The sequence below is a fragment of the Cibotium barometz genome, chromosome 36 (genome assembly GCF_041138505.1).
Source record: "Cibotium barometz isolate CiBa-2024 chromosome 36, ASM4113850v1, whole genome shotgun sequence".
Taxonomy (NCBI): domain Eukaryota; kingdom Viridiplantae; phylum Streptophyta; class Polypodiopsida; order Cyatheales; family Cibotiaceae; genus Cibotium; species Cibotium barometz.
Window position 1 is genome coordinate 15,501,709 of NC_141081.1, and position 12,247 is coordinate 15,513,955.

General features: G+C 44.4%; 2 long non-coding RNA genes across 2 annotated transcripts; both read right to left on the reverse strand.

Moving 5' to 3' along the window:
* Positions 1-2,675: 2,675 nt before the first annotated feature.
* LOC147617533 (uncharacterized) lies at positions 2,676-3,874 on the reverse strand. Its single transcript, XR_015262195.1, has 2 exons — positions 2,887-3,874; positions 2,676-2,800 (listed from the first exon to the last, which is right to left on the reverse strand). It is a non-coding gene; the product is annotated as an uncharacterized LOC147617533 (long non-coding RNA).
* Positions 3,875-5,475: 1,601 nt separating this feature from the next.
* On the reverse strand, positions 5,476-6,147 carry LOC147617534 (uncharacterized). The gene is made up of 3 exons (XR_015262190.1): positions 5,968-6,147; positions 5,750-5,853; positions 5,476-5,659 (listed from the first exon to the last, which is right to left on the reverse strand). It is a non-coding gene; the product is annotated as an uncharacterized LOC147617534 (long non-coding RNA).
* Positions 6,148-12,247: the final 6,100 nt, after the last annotated feature.

The window sequence follows — 12,247 nt, forward strand, 5'->3', positions numbered from 1 at the left end:
ATGGAGAGAGGAGAAGAAGGGTGTTTCCCTCATTCCTACAAGGCTCCCCATGGAAGATGATATCTTCTTTATTTGTGTGAAAGAGATTAATATAAGATATAACTACGATGCTAGGATCCAAGTATAGACGATTCACCATGAAATGGCATTGACACCCTCGAATGCGCTGTCCTGCTGCCTTGGGTGTCCGCCTTGGCTTAGTCTCTTTCTTGATCAAATTGGCATTTAATTTGGTAGAGGCTTTTATGCTGTCTTCATTGATGGTAGGACAACCATGTAACTCCCCATCGTCAAGCTCATTTTCATGCACATTACTCTTGTACTCTACATCTTTTCCACCCGATTGTTCATGCACATGGCATACACGTTTGGAAGCACAACGTGTCCCAAAAGCACACCAATATCTATTGGCAATGATAATTGGGTATAAGTCTAAAGCCTTGCATGCTAATCATTTAAATAAGGTAATGGAAAATAAACACTTACATGGTGCTCTCAAGCCATGAATCCTTGAATGGCCGTATTAGCGAGCCTGGTGTGCGATGATGGTGGGAGTACCTCGTAAACGTTGTAGGAAAGTCAGGATTTTGTGCTTCTCTGTTCACAAACTCGCCAACATGAGCCCATGGAATACGAGCTTCTCTTTGCACTTTGTACTTCGACCTTTCATTGTGTACCAGTCTCCATTGTATTTCGGAAACATCAAAACGACCATGCGTGGGAACAGGGGTGCCCATCGATTGTTGCTAAATGAGCTAAAATGTCTCGCAATTCCTGCTCTTCTGCACAAAACCACCACCTTCAGAATTATCGACTAAAGACATCAAAGCACAAGACATTAAAGGTATAAGCTAAACAAGCTGTTAATGATCTTAAGTACAATATCTACAATGTAATGTTCTCATCATACAAGTGCAAAAAATCGAATGCTGCTCTAGGGCTTCCTTTGTTGACGGCTCGCAAATGTGCGAGGTCTGTGTTTGCTATGGTGGCTTTTGTAGCCGTGAGCAGCCTTGATGATCTTTTTAACAGGCGCACTCTGGAAGTGGAGTAGGATATCGAGATTTGTCTTGACAATAGGTGTAATACAGGTAGTTGCTTCTTACCCACTCAAGATAATGCTGTTGAGAAGAGGTGAGCGACCACAAGTCAGAAGCCTGCGCAAGATTGTCTACGGCCGCTCTCTTCTCTGTTGGTTTATACACCTGTTCGCTCACGTTGCCTGCTGGTGCTCTGTGATCTGCGCATCTTACGTGGCTGACTGCTGAGACGAAACAGATAGTTGTGCTCTGTCTGCTCGCTTTTCATTGAATGGCTACTCTAGATGACTTCATGCGCATGCTATGATGAGACGCTGCAAAAGCTTGCGCTGGAGATGCTTGCTGCAGAGAGCATGGGGTTCTTACGCTGGCTGTTTTCTTTTCGGGGCTTTCTATTTCGTTTACAGGGAATAAGTGCGGCGGTGGAACCAGCGCATTCAAAGCATTCAAAGCAGCGTCATTTTTTTACTGGTAGCTGCCAGCGTGGCCACACGAGCGTGGCTGGAAAAAACCTCCACGCTGGCAACCACCCCGATATCTAACTACGGCCGTGCCAGTGGACATGTCTTCAGCAATCCACTTCCGAGCATCCAAAAGGGAAATTATTTCCTGCCTTGTCCAACTGATAGAAACCCCACGGTCTATTGTGAGAACAAGCCACAGGCACGATCTTAGGTTGGGGATCAGAATACAGTCCCCCTTGCCTCACTGCTTGCACCTTCTTCAAGGTAGGGAGTAGCATTTTTTTGAGAGAGTTAAGGGGGGTCAAAGGCAAGGTTCGTGGGGGTGACATGGCAGGTTAAGAAGGCCTGCTTGAGGGTGGTGCAGAAAATGGTCCATACGCAGATGAGACACTAGAATGTGGTGAAGACAGCCTACTGGAGGCAGGAGCAGAGAACCGATCTCAAAGACGGAAGACACACCCGCCGACTGCAAAGGAGAAGACAGGTTGGAACAGGCAAGTGCAATGAAAGGGCGTGAAATAGAGTGACTTGCATGTTAGTGGGATGCCCGACGTAGGGTGGGTGGAGAAAGGAGGTGCTCCTCCAAAATGCAAGCGAATGTTTTCATCCCCACCATTAGTCCATTACTCCAAATCCATGCTTGTCTGGGAAGGGGTATCTTCATTCAAATCCACCACAGAGTAGGACTTCGTGGGAGAGACCCAGCAAGACATTTTGCTCACGAGAGAAACAAACAAGGAAAGCGATAATGAAAGCAAGGACAGTTGCTGTTATGGAAATGTGAATTGTGAAATGTGATATTTATGGTACGCTCATTTGCCACACGATCATGATTGGTTACGCACAAGAGTGTGGAGCAGTGGTCGCATCATAATGGGTAGATAAGCATGATTTAATGTGTCTTGTATTTTTGGTGAGCAGTTCAGTGCACGGAGTAGTGTGGGTGCGATGGATTTTGGCCGGTGCACGGCCGTCGGTTTTTGGTGTGCGCTGATGATTGCCCGTCCATAGTTTCGTTTAATTAAATTACTACAATTTGAATGTAAATAGCCAAGCTTAGAGACCAAGTTATTTTTTGATATTTATAACCTAAAGATAAATGTATGAAGCTATTTTTGAGCACTTGCTTTTTGGCTAATAAATAAATACATACATACATGAGGAAGCGTACTCACTCATGCATGGGGAGAGATTGTACCCATTCTCTTTGTCGTGCATATTGTGCAAAAAATGCAGAATATGCACCTCCAAGCCCAGTGTGATCCCTTGCAAGCAACATAGCTGGGATGCGAAGATCTAACACCCAGAACAACAAAAAAGACTCAAGGATGGAAGATGAGATGACACCCACAGCAAAACACAAGCAGGTTCAAATAGCAAACCTATAAAATCTGCTGCAGTGTCGATCAAAGCATCCCCAGGAGCAACCGATCTTTGCACTCCAAAGCGTTCTTCCATTGTAGCATAAAGGTCCTTGTCAAAGTACTTTGGGAGGCCTGGAGCAACAAGTTTTGTCAACTTTATCACTCCAAAATGAGTCATGCCCAGAGGGGATAGCACACTTGTAGCCAGCAATATCTTTGAACGGCTTCCAAAGCCGATTCCAATGGTTTTCGCATTGCATCGGAGTCCTGAGCACACCGACTTTCTCACAAAGGCTGGATATGAAAGCCCACCTAGCTTTTTTGGATCTTAACTTACACACGAGAGTGCCAGTGGACATGTCTTCAGCAATCCACTTCCGAGCATCCAAAAGGGCAATGGTTTCCTGTCTTGTCCAACTGATAGAAACCCCACAGTTTGTTGTCGTAACAGGCATAGGCACGGTCTTAGGTTGGGGATCAGAATACAGTCCCCCTTGCCTCACTGCTTGCACCTTCTTCAAGGTAGGGGGAAGCATGTTCATGAGAGAGCTGAGGGGGATGAAAGGCAAGGTTCGTGGGGGTGACAGGACAGGTGAAGAAGGCCTGCTTAAGAGTGGTGCATAAAATGGTCCATACACAGACAAGACACTAGAATGCGGTGAAGACAGTCTACTTGAGGCAGGAGCAGAGAACCGATCTCAAAGACGGAAGACACACCCAAGTGCAAAGACGAAGTCGAGTTGGAACGGGCAGGTGCAACGAAAGGGCGTGAAATAGAGTGACTTGCATGTTGGTGGGATGCCTGGCGATGAGGGGGTATAGGGTGGACAGAGAAAGGAGGTGCTCCTCCAAAATGCAAGCGAATGTTTTCATCCCCACCGTCAGCCCTTTGCTCCAAACCCACGCTTGTCTGGGAAGGGGTATCTTCGTTCAAATCCACCATAGAGTAGGACTTCGTGAGAGAGCCCCAGCAAGACATTTTACTCAACGAGAGAAACGAACAGGCAAAGCGATGAAGAAAGCAAGGACACTTTATTGTTATGGAAATTTGAATTGTGGAATTATTGGATGTTTTATGTGATATTTATGGTACGCTCACTTGCTGCACGGTCGTGACTAGCTACGCGCAAGAGCGTGGAGTAGTGGTTGCATTGTAATGGGCGGATAAGTGAGATTTAATGTGTCTTGTATTTTTAGTAGGCAGATCAGTGCACGGAGTAGAGTGGGTGCAATGGATTTTGGTCGGTACGTAGCCGTTGGGTTTTGGTGTGCGCCGATGGTCGTCCGTCCATAGTTCATTTAATTAAATTGCTACAATTTGAATGTAAATAGCCAAGCTTGGAGACCAAGTTGTTTTTTGATATTTATAGCCCAAAGTGGAATGTATCAAGCTATTTTTAAGCACTTGCTTTTTGGCTAATAAATAAATACATGCATGAGCCCATTCTCTTTGTCGTGCATATTGTGCTTTTTAGGCTCTTCTTGTTTATTTTTGCACATGCTCCACACTCTTATGCATAGCTAGTCACAACCGTGCGGCAAATGAGCATACCATAAGTATCACATAAAATATCCAATAATTTCACAATTCACATTTCAATAACACTTGCAATACACAAACCTGTGAAAACGGTCGCTCTTGTAGGAGAAGGATCCGTCATCCTAGTTGCAAACGGAACGTGCTTCCAGCCATGACTAGCAAGAGCTCGTAAGACTAGTTATGAGGAGGTGGTCAAAGATGGAGATAAAGAATGTGGGTGCCATCATGCCATGCCATTGAGGTGAAGGGTTGTATCGAGGGTGAGAAATGGAGTAGGTGAAGGCCAGGCCAGATGAGGCACCAAGAAACGACGAGGTGTGTGACGTAGCCACGAAGGTGAAGTTAAAATTTACGCGACAGGTGGATGGAGGAGGACGAAGGTGAAGTGGTGAAAAGTGGTTGAAGAGACGATGCATGGATATATGCATGCCATGATTGAACGACATGTTTAGTGCCACATCCATGCATCCATCATTGGAACAACATGTTCAGTGCTAATTGCCTGGGACACGTGCTAGTCATAGCTCTACGAACCATTTGTTTGAAGCCGGTGCCCCTCCTTTTCAGCTCGGGTCCAGATTCTGTGGGCTGATTCGCAGAGCCGCTTTGTTCGTTTCTTTATTCACCCCGTGTGGCCGCTCTTACCTGCACTAACACCTGGCAATTTCGAGAATCAGACGCCCTGCATGATCGCATCGTTCTTGCAGATCCTGACTAACAAACTTTTACCGTCTTGCAGAGCCTGACTAACAAACTCTGATCGGCGGCCCTGCACGTACTTACATGCATCTTCAAGCCTCCTTGCACTGTTCATTAATTTCTCTAAGCCACGAACTTAGTCTTTCCCCATGGCTCGGGTTTTGTAACATCATTAGTATGATACCGCAAATGCATTCTTCTTTGTATTTCTCGAAGATACGTAAGAATAGATCACATTGAAAGACCAAGGGACTGCTTATAGCAACACAAAAAGTTGCCAATGATGTCTGTAGAATGAGAAGCAACAAGAACACATTAATCCATTAAGCATCCTAATAGATAGTTTGAACATCAAAGGTACTAAGTTAGTAGACCTACCCATCCACAATTGGAAAAAAGATAAACAAGTACTTTGCCACATCTACCTCTCCAAAGTAACTATCAAGCTTTTTTGCCTCTTCATTTCGACATGCCTTCATAAAGGCATACCAAAGGCTGTCACAAAACCAAGCTTTTTCGAAGACATGGCTTGGCATTGTGTTCTCGAACCACCTATAAATTAAGCGGTTCATTGATGTCACACCCGTGCAATATACATATGCATATGGAAAAGATCAAGCCTTTTTTTAAAAATAGACTTACATATGACACAAATTCATTGTCCGTGTCGATGCTTTTTGAGTCACAATTGACTCCAAAAGGCTACCATCAACCTCAACAACTTGATTCGATGCATGAGACACAAACTGAATAGCAAGACCACTCTCAAACCTACATAGTGTAAAAGACGTATGATCATACATGCTAGTAGAAAATGATTCACACATGAAAGATAAAAGACTTCTATTAAATAGCCTTACCTCTTAATGAAATCATCACATTTCAAAGGTTGACTTAAGTTAGCATCTATAGTTGTGCTTCCATTCGCAATGACCACGGTAATGGGAGCACTTGTGCTAGATAGATAGGAGTCACTAATAATAGTAGGAGACCCAAGCCTTGTGGATATGCCAACCTATGCAAAATTAGAGAAACATTTGATACATATCCATTCTACACTTTATGACAGCAACGTTTACATAAAGGAATTTATTTTTAACACACCTTTGCTTTTTTGGCCACTTGCACACGAGTTGCAAGGGGGCTCTCCGATTTGCAATGAGCACAAGATTCGGCTTCCCTCGAAGAACGTACGAGCGCTATCCTCTTTCATAGGAGCTAAAAGTGGCCCTTGATCATCAAAGCTCGCCAACTTCTCCTACAAAAGAGAATGAGCAATATAAATTTAATGACAATATAAGAACCTCTACCACGTTGTAAAAAAGAATGAGAAAAAAGCATTAAGCCTTTGTTAGGAGAGTATTACCGGAGTGACTACTTCGTCACGTACTTCATGTGATCCATCATTTAAAGGATTGGCGGCGGGTGTGGATGTCGTTGCATTATCCTTCGCTTATTAAGCGCCTCTAAATTAAGAAAACACTACTCAAAATGATGCAAACACACATGAATATAATGCACTACCAACCAAAGTAATTATTCTATACTCACATGTTTCTCACCTTCAGCAATCCGGTTGTTGATGCGACTCAAGCGAACATCCTTTCCCGCGAGGTATTTTTGCATTGCACTCTCGACCTTCTCTCTAATGTAAGTATCCTTGCTTTCAAAGCACGATCTTTCATCATCACCCATTGCGTCCCAATCCTCTTCAGCCCTCTTTTTAAGTCGAGCTTCTTGAGTCCTCGTGTTTTTGTTGAGCTTCTAGTCTAGATTTTCAAAGCGCGCACGACATTGCTTTGTGTACAAAGCTCTTGGGGCCTCTTGAGTGCGATGACCTAGAGGACGACCACCCTTTCGCATAGGAATATCTACATTGATATGATGCTTTTTGCGTAAATGGTCAATCATATCACCTTGCCTGAGGTATCGTACATTCAACCTGCGACACTCCTCTGTAGCAATGCACAAACGAGCGGTACGACCGTCGTCAAGCAAAACATCTTCAAACAATTGTGTTTCATCGGTGGCCATCGACCTTATGAAAAAAACACCATACATTAGTTGACTTTTCTTAAGCATGTGAAGCTCATCCACAACTCAAGTATGACTCAATGACTCAATGCAAAGGTAATTTATACTTCACAAAGATTGTATGAGCGCAAGCCCGATCTCTCTTTGAAGTCTTTGATGGTTCAAAATTTTAAAAATCTCAAAACAAATATGGCTTGAAAACCTGTTATCTATCAACATGCGCACCCACGCACACCGAGAGAGAGAGCCTAACAGACATGTTTTAATAGCGATTGTGTTCTGCAAGAAGCCAAAAGTATGCAGCTAGTTGCTCTCTCAGCCTGCAAGGTGTGGAAGGCACCAGTAAAACAGAGACACAAACCCACTAACATTTATGGCACAAACATATCGGCGCTAAATAATGTGATTAAAATGGCACCAACCTTCTGTTCGTCTCCTTAAAACAACACTCGCCTTTCTTTTCTCAACTGCATTCGGTTCATCTGCGCTCCTCGTGCTTGCTCAGGGATAGAAGGTAGAGCCTCAATGAACTACAGCGATGCATGCAATCTTGGGTGCAGAGCTTATGCTTGTGCTGGGAGCTCTATTTCTCTATGCTCGTGCTTGCTCAGGGATAGAAGAAACTAGGGATTGCGCAGGTTTACTGGTTCTGCTGGGAGCTCTCTGTCTCTGTGCTTGTGCTTGCTCGGGGATAGAAGGCGCGAGCCGTTTATCCGTTCTGAGGTGAGAGAGAGACGGCGCGGGCGTTGATGAACATCATTTTTTTTAAATATTTCATCGCTTTTAATTAGCTATGGACCTCCGAGCGTTAATTAATCGCATTAAAAAAGCGAAAGGCGCGCCCTGCTGGATTCTCCAAAGATTCTAGGAGGATTCTCCAAATATTCTGAAGAAGATCTAACGATTAGGGCTTACCAGAGAACCCCATCCGTTGATCCCCTTTGAAAAAGAGTGTCAAATAGTCCCGAGGCTTGGATCCCCTCCTACTATGGTGAGATAGATTGCATTTGACTTTTATTGTCAGGTACTTTCACCCGAGCCTCATTCTCCTCTAAGAGAGAGATAGAGGAGAATGAGCCTCATTCTCCTCTAAGAGAGAGATAGAGGAGAATGAGCCTCATCTGTTAAGACTCACTCTCCTCCAAGAGATAGAGCATAGTAGAAGATGTGGGCCACCATACCATAGCTAATCATGGAAGAGATGGAATACCCTTAAGGCTTTACTGATGAAGTGAGACTTTTAGAACTCTTCCCACTTTAGATTTTCCTACTTTAAGCAGGTATTTTTGTAGTCTTCCTGCACTACCCTATGGAAAGTGTCCAGGAGAAGATTGTGGTTTATCACCCTCCTTTTTCTAGACTTTTTGGGATGAGTTTAGGGAACAAATCACTATCGTCTTCTAGAAGAAGTGGAACATTGGGCATGTGACAAAGCGTTGACTTCACTCATCGGCAAATGAGGGTTTTCATGGATACCATGGTGGAGGGAAGTAGTTCTTCATTGATGGGATAGTTCAGGCCGGCCGGGGGATATGGTGAGTTTGAGGAAGAGGTCTTCCTCGGTAAAATGTAGAATTGACGATCAAGTAGCATCATAGGGCAAGGTTGGACAACCAAGTGGGATTCAATGGAGTACAAAAGAGTGGTGTCCAAGAAGAGGGTGACAAGGGTTGGTTTCCATGTGGTGTTGATGCGGGCTAAGATGGTGTGGAAGGTGGGGGTTGAGATTGGGTTGAATAAAAAGATATTGAATTGAAGCGGTAAAGGAACAAGGTGCGGTTGGTGAAGGTAAGGGTATCCATGGGGGACCTACTACTCATTGGTAAGGTGTCAAAGTTGGTGACCCACGAGAGAAGCATATCCAGCTTCTTTTGGTCGTGCCCTTCCAAGTGGGTATCATCCAAGGCAATGTTTTCTAGCGATTTCAGTGTGTGCTTCGGTGATGAGATTTTCTTTATGTTGAAGTTGGTTATACCCTTCCAAGGGGGTATCATCCAAGGCAATGGTTTATAGCTCTTGAATTTCCGTGTGTGCTTGGGTAATGAGGTTTTCTTTATGTTCGAGGAGCTCTTGATAGGCCGCTTCTCTAGCTATCCACTTGGCCATGGCTTGGTTATACTCATGGAATTTGGTCAAGGCTTTGGTTGCCTCTCCGATTGCTGCAAAGGACATATTCAATCTTTTATAAACGAGTTAGCTACACATACGGCTTGGGATTCTTCTACTTTAACTTTCTTGACCTCTTCTAAGAGTTGGTCCTTGTGGGCTTCATGTGCCAAGGCTTTTGCATTCTTGTTGGCTACTTCCAATTCTTGGTGTTGTAGTCGGAGGGCATACATATCCTTGTGAGTGTTGGCAAGCTCTAGCAACGAACTCGTTCTGAAGCATGTTCACTTCTCTTTTTTTTTCTTGAGCTCAGCTTCCAAACTTTGCATCTTTCCCTTTGCGACCTAAAGAAGTTGAGATTTGTTCAGCTTCTGATGCTCCTCTTGGTGGATAAACTCATCTCGGCACTTTAGTTCTTGTTATTGTTAGAGGATAAGCCTCTTAGAAGTTTGGGCACATGGCTGTAAGCACTAGAGTGTCGTTTTTTGAAGTGCTTGGGGTTGTGGGTATGGGATGGTTTGGATGGTGGAAGGCTGACCGATGTCATAGATGTTGGTATGGTGTGGGAAAGGGTGAGAGATTTGGGGAGGGTGAGGGGAGCTTGCTCATGGGTCACTTGTTGACTTTCTTAGTGGGCATCTTTGGCTTGGGCACCATGCACTTGTCCCTGGTGTGGTTCTTATGCGAAGAATTCCTAGGGCTCAAATGTATCACTTCCAAATCGGATAGGATCTTCGTTCTAAGTGGATTGAGGAATGGGGATTGTGGCTTCTTGAGGCACCTTCTAGTATTGCTCTTGGGCAAGAGGCTAGTGGATGGTTGTGAATGATCCTCCATGGGTGCACCATGCCATGGGTGAGGAGACTGAGCGGTTTTGAGTTGTTTCCAATTTTTGTCTCTTTGGGGAAAGATGAGGCATGACAATTGACTTTGGTAAGCATGCAGGCACAATGTACCTTGCCTATTGCTAGATTCTTGCACAAGCCTTGGAATTCACAAGTAAAGGCTTCAACCCAATTTGTCGGTTGGCATGTAAGCAACTTGGCTAGAATGGTGAACGACACCTGGTTGCATCGGTACCTAGCCTTTTGATGTGTAAAGAACGTGAGCACTCTAGCCGGGGGCACCAATTTGGGAACTATGTTGTCTTCAAATTTAGCCCCATTGGAGTTGTGGCCTTCTTTAGTGACCAAATGCCGAACCTAGGGCATGGCTCTTTTCTCGCCATGGAATGTTGTTGAGACAAATGGGAGGTGTAGGGCTCTATAAACAAGAACCCATCCAACATCTCTAACTCCCTTGAATTACCTGTGTTGTGGTAGGACTCAATAAAGTGCAGGGTGAGGGAGACCTGATCCCCATGAAGATTGGCTTCGGAAGGCATTGAGGCCAACCTCGTAGAGGTAGGGAGCTACTTTAGGGAGTTGGAAAATATTATGCCAATGGATAGGCTAAACCAAGGTCGATCTTCACTTGGGTGTGAATGAGGTTCCTCAGACTTTTGCAGAGCATGTCTAATCGAGTGAGCAATAGTCCTCCCTAATGGTGACTGTTGTTTTGGCAAATGGATCATGAAGATCCAAAGGCTGCTTTCTAGGTTCCCTATGAAGTGGGGATGAGGTGGAAGTGCGCCATCAACCATGGTGCCTTCTCTTGGTGGCAAGGATTAAGTCTTTAGTTTTAGTATGTGCGCAGTCATTTTATGTGAACTACAATGCGGGGAAAGGGACTGGACATAGTAAAAACAAGACTCGATGAATAGGAGGGGGCTTCATCAGAATAAAGACTGCAACACGACGAGTTGGAAATACATTGGTGAAGTGTAAGAATAAAAACTTTAGTTTTCATATGTGCACAACCATTTTATGTCAAGTGCAATGTGGGGAAAGAGGCTAGACGTATTATAAACAAGACTCAACAAATACGAGGGAACTACGTCAAAATAAAGACCATAATGTGATGAGTTGGAAATACTTTGGTGTGGACAGCATGTGGGCCTGTCCAAGAATGTATGGTTTGGGTAGATTGGAATCGGTGACGTGTGTTAGCTTTGTAGTTTATTGGATTTTTCGGTTGGATGTTTTTGGACTTTTCAAGATATGCCTTTGGACTACCTAGGCGTGTACTTGTAAATGATCCCATCTCTACCAATTCTACCCTCCGTGGAGAGCACTCTACCCACTCAGTGGGAAGCCAAAATAAGTAATAAAAGGAGGGTTGAGAATATTGTACCTCACTTACCAGTTTGTTAGGAAGAGGGTTGGCAGTCAGTGTTGCTTCGTAGTGTGCTTGCCAAAGCACATTTGGTGCGGCTTTGTGTTGCCAATGCTTCCATTATTTGGGATGCACCTGGACCCTAGCTTTTCTCCACACTCTCTTCTCAACTCACTTGCCTTGCTGGGTCTTCGTTTAATGTGCTGGTTGCTTGTTCGGTGTGTCCCTCTTCTTCTTGATTTGCTTTTATTGAGCTACCAGTTGCTTCTTGGGCTTTTGCCAGCTTCATTTGTTTGTTGTTTGCTTGTTTCTGGATGCACTTGGATATTCGTCGGTGGCGGTTGGTTTTGCTTTTCGTCTTCTCTAACTTGCGTTCGGTTTTGTTCTTGTGCCCAGTTGGCTTCTTTGCATTTATTCCTTTCTTCTCCGTCTTGCTTCCTTCTTATGTGTGTTCTTTTCCATTTTTTTCCGTTTCTTGGCTTTCTTTGCTTCTAGCCATGGGGCTTTTCTTCTTATGTCCCAGATTGCTTTGCTTCCAACCTCAAGGCTTTTCTTCTTGGGTTCCCGTCCGTGTTGTAGGAGTGGTTATGCTCTCTCTCTCTCTCTCTCTCTCTCTCTCTCTCTCTATTTGCCCCTCGTTTCCTCTCTTTTCACTATCTAACTCTCTCACGCTCTTTCTCTCCAACCATGAAAAAGTATTGCCATGGACTTCATTATGGCAAATGATGCAATATGGACAATTGTGGGCAAGATTAATAAGCTCACTTCTTGCCTACCAGCTAGACC